Source organism: Misgurnus anguillicaudatus, chromosome 4 (genome assembly GCF_027580225.2).
Source record: "Misgurnus anguillicaudatus chromosome 4, ASM2758022v2, whole genome shotgun sequence".
Lineage (NCBI taxonomy): Eukaryota > Metazoa > Chordata > Actinopteri > Cypriniformes > Cobitidae > Misgurnus > Misgurnus anguillicaudatus.
This window is the reverse complement of record NC_073340.2, coordinates 332480-346569: the sequence shown is the minus strand read 5'-3', so window position 1 is coordinate 346569 and position 14090 is coordinate 332480. Positions and strand designations below refer to the sequence as shown.

The window sequence follows — 14090 nt, the reverse complement described above, 5'->3', positions numbered from 1 at the left end:
CCAGCACCGCTTGGAGAAGAGGCTGTCACCATCTACTATTAAAGTAGATATCGCGGCAATATCCGCGCATCACGCACCCATAGACGGTAGATCTGTGGGTCAGCACGATCTGGTCATTAGGTTTTTAAGAGGTGCACGGAGGCTCAATCCTTCGCGTCCTCCCTCTATTCCTCCTTGGGACCTGTCCATGGTGCTGAACGCTCTCAGGGACTGCCCGTTCGAGCCTCTGCAGACGGTGAGTGTCAAGTTTCTCACTATGAAAACTTTGATGCTCCTCGCACTGGCTTCTATTAAAAGGATAGGGGATCTTCATGCATTTTCGGTCAACGATTCGTGCCTTCAGTTCGGGCCGGCTGAATCCAGCGTTACACTGAGACCCCGGCCGGGCTACGTGCCTAAAGTTCCCACCACTCCCTTTAGGGATCAAGTAGTGAACTTACAAGCTCTGCCTTTGGAAGAGGCAGACCCAGCTATGGCTTTGTTATGTCCTGTACGTGCACTACGTGTGTATGTGAATCGCACTCAAAGCTTTCGGACCTCAGAGCAGCTCTTTGTCTGTTACGGTGGTCAGCAGAAAGGGAGAGCTGTCACTAAACAGAGGATGTCTCACTGGATTGTAGACACAATCGCCCTGGCTTATGAGAAACAGGGCATTCCCTCCCCTTTTGGTTTGAGAGCCCATTCAACCAGAAGCGTGGCTTCATCTTGGGCTTTGGCTCGTGGTTCCTCGCTTTCAGATATTTGTAGAGCTGCTGGCTGGGCGACACCTAATACGTTCACTAGATTCTACAGTGTTCGTGTTGAGCCGGTATCCTCTCGAGTTCTCTCGTCAGATCAGTGAGAACATCGAGGAACGGCTCCTGTGTCGGTTTGGAGCCTTTCTTTTTGGCTGCGCAGAAGCCGCACCAGTATGGAAGGCCATTAAGGCAAAAACGTTACAAAAAATGTTTTTTGTCTTTTTCCACCGCTTGGCGGTCGATGTTGCGGAGCATCGGCTGCCAGCCTCTCACTGGATGTATTCTTGACTATCTGGGTGAGGCTAGCGCCCACATTGCGCCCCCTAGTGGTTTCTTTGTGAGTATTTCCGTGGAAAGTTTATGATTTACCACGTTTCCCTTAGCGGAGTTCCTCTAGTGTTGCTAAGAGAGTGTATTTTTTAGAGACTTCGTGTCTTTTTCTCTATCACCTACGTGGTAGACCCCTAGAGGGTTTTTCTTCCGCAGCGATCTTAGTCCCGCCTGACGAGTTCGCTTCCCAGTTCGCCTAGTCACTATCGTGGGTTAAGGAACAAGTAGTGACCGGCCTCTGCTTCAACCCCATTTCCGTTCCCTTAGAGGGGAGAGTCGGAGGGTTTACGCAGGCACTGGAAGGGTCAGCTTCAGTGGCGCTTTGGTAGGGATTCCCAATTCGTCGGTCACGACGTGACGTCGTAGTGACCGACTGAAAGGGAACGTCTCGGTTACATATGTAACCCTCGTTCCCTGAAGGAAGGGAACGGAGACGTCACGTCCCGTCGCCACAGTTTGCTGTTCCACTGCTGATATCGGCCGGACCCTTTCCTTCTGTCCAGCTTTCTCAGCAAAAAATAGCTGATTTGATAACTGCACCCGCCGCTCATTAAATACCTATGCGGCGGGGCGGCGCCGGCAGATGCAATTATCTGCATGCCAAGTTCATTGGCGTTTTAAAGGTTTCTCGAAGCAGATAGGTCACCCGTGAAGCGGTTCCCAATTCGTCGGTCACGACGTGACGTCTCCGTTCCCTTCCTTCAGGGAACGAGGGTTACATATGTAACCGAGACGATCTCATCTGAAAGCTGATTCCAGCTACAGGTTCATACTGTTGTATTCTTTTATACTGTTTCATTCGTACTGTTTTAAATCATTCAGTAAATGCAAAGTTAAACTGATGTGTTTTTCATCTAGATTTAAAAGTGTCTACTGTTGAAACACATCTGATCTCTTCTGAAAGCTGATTCCAGCTACAGGTTCATACTGTTGTATTCTTTTATACTGTTTCATTCGTACTGTTTTAAATCATTCAGTAAATGCAAAGTTAAACCGATGTGTTTTTCATCTAGATTTAAAAGTGCCTACTGTTGAAACACATCTGATCTCTTCTGAAAGCTGACTCCAGCTACAGGTTCATACTGTTGTATTCTTTTATACTGTTTTATTCGTACTGTTTTAAATCATTCAGTAAATGCGAAGTTAAACCGATCATACTGTTGTATTATTTTATACTGTTTCATTCGTACTGTTTTAAATCATTCAGTAAATGCAAAGTTAAACCGATGTGTTTTTACTCTAGATTTGAAACACATCTGATCTCATCTGAAAGCTGATTCCAGCTACAGGTTCATACTGTTGTATTCTTTTATACTGTTTTATTCGTACTGTTTTAAATCATTCAGTAAATGCAAAGTTAAACCGATGTGTCTTTAATCTAGAGTTAAAAGTGCCAGTTGTGTCAAGGATGTTTAAGTCTTCATCAAGCCTCTAAAAGAAAATAAAAAAATACATTACCATTGACTTCCATAGTAGGAAAAAAATATTTGGAAGTATTTTGATATATGATGAAGAAAATATTTTGAAAAATGATAATTAGCAAACAGTTGATGATACCTATTAAATTCCATAATTTTTTATATTCCTACCATGGAAGTCAATGGTCACTATCTTGCTGTGGGTTTACCATCATTCCTCAAAATATCTTCTTTTGTGTTAATCAGAAAAAACTAATGCATACAGGTTTAAAACATCACGAAAATCATGACAGTTTTCATTGAACGTTCTCTTTAAGTTGTGCCTTCAGTTGTGTCAAGGATGTTTAAGTCTTCATTAGGGCTGCAACAACGAATCGATTAAATCGATAAAAATCGATTACTAAAAGTGTTGGCAACGAATTTCATTATCGATTCGTCGTGTCGCGTGACGCAGAGACGTTTAATTTAAAAAAAGAAAAAAAAAAACTTCAGTTAAGCGCGGAGCGGAGTGAACACACTCGTGCTGCGTCCCAAAAACCCAATTTATAAAATATATAGTAGGCAAAGAGTATGAGAAGTAGTGCTTTTCGCCTACTATATAGTATGGAAGTATGCGGTTTGGGACGCAGCGTCGGTCTCTCTCGCGCACTGTTGCTTGCAGAGTTCGGCGGCTCATAGACAGGGCGGAGAAAAGACAGGGCGGCGGGAAAAAGATGGGAAAAAAAACAGCAAAGGTAGAGGAAAACCACATGTCAGTGTTTTACTCATCCCAAACGTAAGCGCGTCACCTGGAAGTTAGCCGGCAAAGAGGTAAACAAACAAAGACGACACGCTTATGCTTTATGGAGCGACGACAGCGGGTAAAAAAGTTTCTAGAACGAATAAAAAACTCCAATAACAAACTCCACTGATATTAAACAATGAAATAAAACTTTGAGAGGGAGTTGTATGAACGCTTTTCCCCGTCATGGACCTGTACGTAAAATCATCGTGCCATCACTCTCCTGCTGCTCTTTCCTGCGCGCTCCAGCTCATGCCGACTGCCAAGCAAGTAGACGCGCGTGCCCGGCCCAACATTCAGTAAGTGCCGCCTTTTGTTACATAAACATCGTCTTACATTTTTTAAAGCGAAGTAATAAATGGTGTATTTGCATTTTGCGCGGGAGTAGAAGAAGCATTTTCCGTTTTGACAAGACGCATGTATGTGGCCAAATGTAAATAGAACAGTTTTAACAAATGAGTTAGCTATCTGATCAGAGAAAACACATGAAGTCAAATATAAAGCTACAAAGCTGTCACTGGGGCAGTACCCTTTATAAAAAGTCCTAATATGTACCATTTAGGTACAAATATGTATCTTTGAACTGCCAATATGTACTTTTGAAGTACTAATATGCACTTTTTGGGTACAAAGGTGTACCTTTTTGAAAGAGTACTGTCCAGTGACAACTTTTGTACCTTTATTTCTAAGAGTGTACTCATTTACTATCTTTTTGATCCCATCAACAGAGGCTTCTTGATGGGAAATGCATCATAAAAAGTCTATATATTTGGCAGATGTAAAGCATACATGTGTATTTTTTGTGTTAGTCCATTTTTATTTTATTTTATTATTATTGTAACAGCTCAGGTATGTTCAAGGAGCAACATGTTTGTGTAATTTCTAAAGATTTTTGTTCTGTTTTGAATAAGGGGTTGGAAATGAATGCTTTTCTTGTTTTTTGTTTTTTTATCCGATTCATCGATTAATCGAAAAAATAATCGACAGATTAATCGATTATTAAAATAATCGTTAGTTGCAGCCCTAGTCTTCATCATATCACTTCTGCAAGCCTCTAAAAGCAAATAATGATATACATTACCATTGACTTCCATAGTAGGAAAAAAATTGGAAGTCTTTTGATAAATGATGAAGAAAATATTTTGAAAAATAATTAGCACACAGTTGATATTACCTTTTAAATTCCATCATTTTTATTCCTACTATGGAAGTCAATGGTCACTATCTGTTGAGGGTTTACCATCATTCCTCAAAATATCTTCTTTTGTGTTAATAAAAAAACTAATGCATACAGGTTTTAAACAACACGAGGATGAGTAAATGATGACAGAACTTTCATTGAACTATCTCTTTAAGTTGTGCCTGCAGTTGTGTCAAGGATGTTTAAGTCTTCATCATATCACCTCTGCAAGCATCTAAAAGCAAATAATGAAATACATTACCATTGACTTCCATAGTAGGAAAAATATTTTGGAAGTATTTTGATATATTAAGAAAATATTTTGAAAAATGATAATTAGCACACAGTTGATGTTACCTATTAAATTCCATCATTTTTTTATTCCTACTATGGAAGTCAATGGTCACTATCTGTTGTGGGTTTACCATCACTCCTCAAAATATCTTCTTTTGTGTTATTCAGAAAAAACTAATGCATACAGGTTTTAAACAACACGAGGATGAGTAAATGATGACAGGATTTTCATTGAACCATCTCTTTAAGTTGTGCCTTCAGTTGTGTCAAGGATGTTTAAGTCTTCATCATATCACCTCTGCAAGCCTCTAAAAGCAAATAATGAAATACATTACCATTGAATATACACAGTTGATGTTACCTATTAAATTCCATCATTTTTTAATCCTACTATGGAAGAGATGGTCACTATCTGTTGTGGGTTTACAATCATTCCTCAAAACATCTTCTTTTGTGTTATTCAGAAAAAACTAATACATACAGGTTTAAAACAACACGAGAATAAGTAAGTGATTGCAGAATTTTCATTGAATAATTTCTTTAAGTTGTGCCTTCAGTTGTGGCAAGGATGTTTAAGTCTTCATCATATCACCTCTGCAAGCCTCTAAAAGCAAATAATAAAATACATTACCATTGACTTCCATAGTAGGAAAAAATTTGAAGTATTTAGATAAATGATGAAGAAAATATTTTAAAAAATGATAATTAGCACACAGTTGATGTTACCTATTAAATTCCATAATTTTTTTATTCCTACTATGGAAGTCAATGGTCACTATCTGTTGTGGGTTTACCATCATTCCTCAAAATATCTTCTTTTGTGTTATTCAGAAAAAACTAATGCATACAGGTTTAAAACAACACAAGGATGAGTAAATGATGACAGAATTTTCATTGAACTATCTCTTTAAGTTGTGCCTTCAGTTGTGTTTAGGATGTTTAAGTCTTCATCATATCACCTCTGCAAGCCTGTAAAGCAAAAAATGAAATACATTACCATTGACTTCCATAGTAGGAAAATAAATTGGAAGTATTTTGATATATGATGAAGAAAATATTTTGAAAAATGATAATTAGCACACAGTTGATGGTACCTATTAAATTCCATCATTTTTTATTCCTACTTTGGAAGTCAATGGTCACTATCTGTTGTGGGTTTACCATTATTCCTCAAAATATCTTCTTTTGTGTTAATCAGAAAAAAACTAATGCAAACAGGTTTAATATAACACAAGGATGAGTAAATGATGACAGAATTTTCATTGAACTATCTCTTTAAGTTGTGCCTTCAGTTGTGTCAAGGATGTTTAAGTCTTCATCATATCACATCTGCAAGCTTCTAAAAGCAAATAATGAAATTCATTACCATTGACTTCCATAGTAGGAAAAAAATATTTTGGAAGAATTTTGATATATGATGAAGAAAATATTTTGAAAAATGATAATTAGCACACAGTTGATGTTACATATTAAATTCCATAATTTTTTTATTCCTACTATGGAAGTCAATGGTCACTATCTGTTGTGGGTTTACCAACATTTCTCAAAATATCTTCTTTTGTGTTATTCAGAAAAAACTAATGCATACAGGTTTAAAACAACACAAGGATGAGTAAGTGATTGCAGAATTTTCATTGAATAATCTCTTTAAGTTGTGCCTTCAGTTGTGTCAAGGATGTTTAAAAAGAGGATGAGTAAATGATGACAGAATTTTCATTGAACTATCTCTTTAAGTTGTGCATTCAGTTGTGTCAAGGATGTTTAAGTCTTCATCATATCACCTCTGCAAGCCTGTAAAGCAAATAATGAAATTCATTACCATTGACTTCCATAGTAGGAAAAAAATATTTTGGAAGTATTTTGATATATGATGAAGAAAATATTTTGAAAAATGATAATTAGCACACAGTTGATGGTACCTATTAAATTCCATAATTTTTTAATCCTACTATGGAAGTCAATGGTCACTATCTGTTGTGGGTTTACCATCACTCCTCAAAATATATTTTTTTGTGTTAATCAGAAAAAAATAATGCATACAGGTTTTAAACAACACGAGGATGAGTAAATGATGACAGAATTTTCATTGAACCATCTCTTTAAGTTGTGCCTTCAGTTGTGTCAAGGATGTTTAAGTCTTCATCATATCACCGCCGCAAGCCTGTAAAGCAAATAATGAAATACATTACCATTGACTTCCATAGTAGGAAAAAAAATTGGAAGTATTTTGATAAATGATGAAGAAAATATTTTGAAAAATAATTAGCACACAGTTGATATTACCTTTTAAATTCCATCATTTTTATTCCTACTATGGAAGTCAATGGTCACTATCTGCTGTGGGTTTACCATCACTCCTCAAAATATATTTTTTTGTGTTAATCAGAAAAAAATAATGCATACAGATTTAAAACAACACGAGGATGAGTAAATGATGACAGAATTTTAATTGAACTATCTCTTTAAGTTGTGCATTCAGTTGTGTCAAAGATGTTTAAGTCTTCATCATATCACCTCTGCAAGCCTGTAAAAGCAAATAATGAAATACATTACCATTGACTTCCATAGTAGGAAAAAAAATTGGAAATATTTTTATAAATGATGAAGAAAATATTTTGAAAAATAATTAGCACACAGTTGATATTACCTTTTAAATTCCATCATTTTTATTCCTACTATGGAAGTCAATGGTCACTATCTGCTGTGGGTTTACCATCACTCCTCAAAATATCTTCTTTTGTGTTAATCAGAAAAAATAATGCATACAGATATAAAACAACACGAGGATGAGTAAACGATGACAGAATTTTCGTTGAACTATCTCTTTAAGTTGTGAATTCAGTTGTGTCAAGGATGTTTAAGTCTTCATCATATCACCTCTGCAAGCCTGTAAAAGCAAATAATGAAATACATTACCATTGACTTCAATAGTAGGAAAAAAATATTTTGGAAGTATTTTGATATATGATGAAGAAAATATTTTGAAAAATGATAATTAGCACACAGTTGATGGTACCTATTAAATTCCATAATTTTTTTAATTCTACTATGGAAGTCAATGGTCACTATCTGTTGTGGGTTTACCATCACTCCTCAAAATATCTTCTTTTGTGTTAATCAGAAAAAAAGAATGCATACAGATTTAAAACAACACGAGGATGAGTAAATGATGACAGAATTTTCGTTGAACTATCTCTTTAAGTTGTGCATTCAGTTGTGTCAAGGATACAACGCCTACAACATCTCGGCATCTCGGGCACAGCCCTCTCCTGGTTCACCTCCTACCTCACCGACAGATTTCAATTCATATCCATCAATAACTGTATGTCTCACACTATATCTGTCAATCATGGAGTCCCTCAAGGCTCTGTGTTAGGTCCCCTTTTGTTTATTCTGTATATGCTTCCCCTTGGATCCATCATTCATAATCATGGACTAAAATTCCACAGTTACGCTGACGACACACAATTATACCTAAGCACCAGATCCATCACACCTGCCACAGTATCAACTATCAAAAACTGCCTGTCTGCAATAAAATCCTGGATGAATGCCAACTTCCTTAAACTCAACTGCAATAAATCAGAAATCATAATCATTGGTCCCAAATCACTCCTTCCCTCCTCCCAAGATTTCACTATATCTGTAAGATGGCCATACAGTTACCACCTCTCTCCAGACCCGAAATCTTGGCTTCATTTTTGACCCCACACTCACATTTAAGCCTCATATCCGTCACATCACCAAAACTGCCTTTTTCCACCTGCGAAACATTGCTCGTCTACGGCCCACTCTCTCCACATCTGCTGCTGAAACCCTCATCCATGCATTTATTACATCAAGACTCGACTACTGCAATAGCCTCCTATATGGTCTCCCTTCCACCGATTTACACAAGCTGCAATATGTTCAAAACTCTGCTGCCCGTCTCCTCACCCACACCCGCTCCAGAGACCACATCACCCCTGTTCTCCAACAGCTTCATTGGCTCCCTGTACCACAGCACATTCATTACAAAGTTCTACTCATCACCTACAAAGCCCTCAATAACTTAGCCCCTCCATACCTCAAAGACCTCTTACAGCATCACCGACCTATCCGAAGTCTCCGCTCTGCCGATTTAAACCTTCTCAAACCCATCACCAAATCAAAACACAGAACTGTGGGGGACCGAGCCTTCACCATTGCTGCCCCTACCCTTTGGAACTCACTCCCTATCCACATCAGAAACTCGGACTCACTGACCACCTACAAAAAACTGTTAAAAGCCCACCTGTTTCATATGGCATACAACCTTAATTAGTACTCTCATTTTTTGTTTGTTTGTTTCATTTTGTAAAGCGTCTTTGCGTCCTTTGAAAAGCGCTATATAAGACTTATGTATTATTATTATTATTATTAAGTCTTCATCATATCACCTCTGCAAGCCTGTAAAAGCAAATAATGAAATACATGACTTCCATAGTAGGAAAAAATATTTTGGAAGTATTTTGATATATGATGAAGAAAATATTTTGAAAAATGATAATTAGCACACAGTTGATGGTACCTATTAAATTCCATAATTTTTTTAATCCTACTATGGAAGTCAATGGTCACTATCTGTTGTGGGTTTACCATCATTCCTCAAAATATTTTCTTTTGTGTTAATAAAAAAACTAATGCATACAGGTTTTAAACAACAGGAGGATGAGTAAATGATGACAGAATTTTCATTGAACCATCTCTTTAAGTTGTGCCTTCAGTTGTGTCAAGGATGTTTAAGTCTTCATCATATCACCTCTGCAAGCCTGTAAAGCAAATAATGAAATACATTACAATTGACTTCCATAGTAGGAAAAAAATGGAAGTATTTTGATAAATGATGAAGAAAATATTTTGAAAAATAATTAGCACACAGTTGACATTACCTTTTAAATTCCATCATTTTTATTCCTACTATGGAAGTCAATGGTCACTATCTGCTGTGGGTTTACCATCACTCCTCAAAATATCTTCTTTTGTGTTAATCAGAAAAAAATAATGCATACAGATTTAAAACAACACGAGGATGAGTAAATGATGACAGAATTTTCATTGACACAACTGAATGCACAACTTAAAGAGATTGTTCAAAGATGTTTAAGTCTTCATCATATCACCTCTGCAAGCCTGTAAAAGCAAATAATGAAATACATTACCATTGACTTCCATAGTAGGAAAAAAATATTTTGGAAGTATTTTGATATATGATGAAGAAAATATTTTGAAAAATGATAATTAGCACACAGTTGATGGTACCTATTAAATTCCATAATTTTTTTAATCCTACTATGGAAGTCAATGGTCACTACCTGTTGTGGGTTTACCATCATTCCTGAAAATATTTTCTTTTGTGTTAATAAAAAACTAATGCATACAGGTTTTAAACAACACGAGGAGGAGTAAATGATGACCGAATTTTCATTGAACTATCTCTTTAAGTTGTGCCTTCAGTTGTGTCAAGGATGTTTAAGTCTTCATCATATCACCTCTGCAAGCCTGTAAAGCAAATCATGAAATACATTACCATTGACTTCCATAGTAGGAAAAAAAATTGGAAGTATTTTGATAAATGATGAAGAAAATATTTTGAAAAATAATTAGCACACAGTTGATATTACCTTTTAAATTCCATCATTTTTATTCCTACTATGGAAGTCAATGGTCACTATCTGCTGTGGGTTTACCATCACTCCTCAAAATATTTTCTTTTGTGTTAATCAGAAAAAACTAATGCATACAGGTTTTAAACATTACGAGGAGGAGTAAATGATGACAGAATTTTCATTGAACTATCTCTTTCAGTTGTGCATTCAGTTGTGTCAAGGATGTTTAAGTCTTCATTGGAAGTATTTTGATAAATGATAAAGAAAATATTTTGAAAAATAATTAGCACACAGTTGATATTACCTTTTAAATTCCATCATTTTTATTCCTACTATGGAAGTCAATGGTCACTATCTGCTGTGGGTTTACCATCACTCCTCAAAATATTTTCTTTTGTGTTAATCAGAAAAAAACAATGCATACAGATTTAAAACAACAAGAGGATGAGTAAATGATGACAGAATTTTCATTGAACGTTCTCTTTAAGTTGTGCATTCAGTTGTGTCAAGGATGTTTAAGTCTTCATCATATCACCTCTGCAAGCCTGTAAAAGCAAATAATGAAATCAATTACCATTGACTTCCATAGTAGAAAAAAAAAATTTTGGAAGTATTTTGATATATGATGAAGAAAATATTTTGAAAAATGATAATTAGCACACAGTTGATGGTATCAATTAAAATCCATATTTTTTTAATCCTACTATGGAAGTCAACAGTCACTATTTGTTGTGGGTTTACCATCATTCATGAAAATATTTTCTTTTGTGTTAATAAAAAACTAATGCATACAGGTTTTAAACAACACGAGGATGAGTAAATGATGACCGAATTTTCATTGAACTATCTCTTTAAGTTGTGCCTTCAGTTGTGTCAAGGATGTTTAAGTCTTCGTCATATCACCTCTGCAAGCCTGTAAAGCAAATAATGAAATACATTACCATTGACTTCCATAGTAGGAAAAAAAATTGGAAGTATTTTGATAAATGATGAAGAAAATATTTTGAAAAATAATTAGCACACAGTTGATATTATCTTTTAAATTCCATCATTTTTATTCCTACTATGGAAGTCAATGGTCACTATCTGCTGTGGGTTTACCATCACTCCTCAAAATATCTTCTTTTGTGTTAATCAGAAAAAACTAATGCATACAGGTTTTAAACAGTACGAGGAGGAGTAAATGATGACAGAATTTTCATTGAACTATCTCTTTCAGTTGTGCATTCAGTTGTGTCAAGGATGTTTAAGTCTTCATCATATCACCTCTGCAAGCCTGTAAAAGCAAATAATGAAATACATACCCGTTGACTTCCATATTAGGAAAAAAATTGGAAGTATTTTGATAAATGATGAAAAAAATATTTTGAAAAATAATTAGCACACAGTTGATATTACCTTTTAAATTCCATCATTTTTATTCCTACTATGGAAGTCAATGGTCACTATCTGCTGTGGGTTTACCATCACTCCTCAAAATATTTTCTTTTGTGTTAATCAGAAAAAAATAATGCATACAGATTTAAAAAAACACGAGGATGAGTGAATGATGACAGAATTTTCATTCAACTATCTCTTTAAGTTGTGCATTCAGTTGTGTCAAGGATGTTTAAGTCTTCATCATATCACCTCTGCAAGCCTGTAAAGCAAATAATGAAATACATTACCATTGACTTCCATAGTAGGAAAAAAATATTTTGGAAGTATTTTGATATATGATGAAGAAAATATTTTGAAAAATGATAATTAGCACACAGTTGATGGTACCTATTAAATTCCATAATTTTTTTAATCCTACTATGGAAGTCAATGGTCACTATCTGTTGTGGGTTTACCATCATTCCTCAAAATATTTTCTTTTGTGTTAATAAAAAAACTAATGCATACAGGTTTTAAACAACACGAGGATGAGTAAATGATGACAGAATTTTCATTGAACCATCTCTTTAAGTTGTGCCTTCAGTTGTGTCAAGGATGTTTAAGTCTTCATCATATCACCTCTGCAAGCCTGTAAAGCAAATCATGAAATACATTACCATTGACTTCCATAGTAGGAAAAAAATTGGAAGTATTTTGATAAATGATGAAGAAAATATTTTGAAAGATAATTAGCACACAGTTGATATTACCTTTTAAATTCCATCATTTTTATTCCTATTATGGAAGTCAATGGTCACTATCTGCTGTGGGTTTACCATCACTCCTCAAAATATCTTCTTTTGTGTTAATCAGAAAAAAATAATGCATACAGATTTAAAACAACACGAGGATGAGTGAATGATGACAGAATTTTCATTCAACTATTTCTTTAAGTTGTGCATTCAGTTGTGTCAAGGATGTTTAAGTCTTCATCATATCACCTCTGCAGGCCTGTAAAAGCAAATAATGAAATACATTACCATTGACTTCCATAGTAGGAAAAAAATATTTTGGAAGTATTTTGATATATGATGAAGAAAATATTTTGAAAAATGATAATTAGCACACAGTTGATGGTACCTATTAAATTCCATAATTTTTTAAATCCTACTATGGAAGTCAATGGTCACTATCTGTTGCGGGTTTACCATCATTCCTCAAAATATTTTCTTTTGTGTTAATCAAAAACTAATGCATACAGGTTTTAAACAACACGAGGATGAGTAAATGATGACAGAATTTTCATTGAACCATCTCTTTAAGTTGTGCCTTCAGTTGTGTCAAGGATGTTTAAAGGGCCATTTCACCGATAGGAACATTAATCTTTATGGAAAGTGAGTCATATTTGTAGTCAAAATGTAACATAAATGTAGAATTTTGTGCCTATTTGACAGAGAAAAGACAAAATGTGACTTTAGAGCACATTTGTATGAAAAACTACAACTGCCACTATGCACCACAATGCACAGCTCTGCAAGCCACTCCCATTAATCGGAACACGGCTCAGACATGCTATTATGTACATAAATGCCACGTTAGTAAAACAAAGAAAATAGCCACCACCACTGTGTCTGACTGAACCAATCATGATTTACTTTTAAACGTGATGTTACATTGTGTTACACACAATAACACTCTGGCCTGGTGTGTAGCAAAGTCTTATTCAAACAGTAACGTGCAGTTTCAGATCCGCAGTACAAATGTCTTTTCAAGTAGTTAAAAAGGGTATGCATTTTAAATGTTTATTTAGTTTTACCAATTTTCTTTTTGTCTCTTGTTTACTGTAATTACATTTGTGTTATTATTGGCCTCACTGCTCTCACAATATAGACATATAAAACACAGCTCAGATATGCTATTGTGTACATAAATGCCACGTTAGTATAACAAAGAAAATATAAACACTCACTTTAGTTAGACGTCCGTTTATCCCTGCATCCTCCACACAAACGCGTCCCCTGCATAATATCTCCACAGACGCGCTGCCTCAGCTCTTGGAGCTTGTGCTCGTAAACCGAAACACGTCTTTGAAATAAGCACGCGACCAGAAACATTCACAAAACAAACGTTCATATCCTCATCTGATCCAGAAATGTTAAACCGAAAGCAAACGGCGCGAGTCCGTCCAAGCTTATATACTCCGCGGCGCGTCTGCTCGTAAACCGAAACATGTCCGTGAAATAAACGTTCCAAACGCGCGCAAAGTTCCTCTCTTGCATAGAAACCTTCACCAAACAAACGCCCATATCCTTATCTGATGCAGAAATGTAATAAAGCAAGCACACAGCGAGAATACAGGCAGTA

The 14090-nt window shown here is 35.7% G+C and overlaps 2 long non-coding RNA genes across 3 annotated transcripts in view; one reads left to right on the top strand and one right to left on the bottom strand.

Moving 5' to 3' along the window:
- Nucleotides 1-14090, bottom strand: part of LOC129450820 (uncharacterized) — a 102060-nt gene that overhangs the window by 25393 nt on the left and 62577 nt on the right. The gene's annotated exons all lie outside the window — the stretch shown is intronic.
- On the top strand, nt 1779-2303 carry LOC141363667 (uncharacterized). Its single transcript, XR_012369170.1, has 3 exons — nt 1779-1832; nt 1926-1987; nt 2081-2303. It is a non-coding gene; the product is annotated as an uncharacterized lncRNA (long non-coding RNA).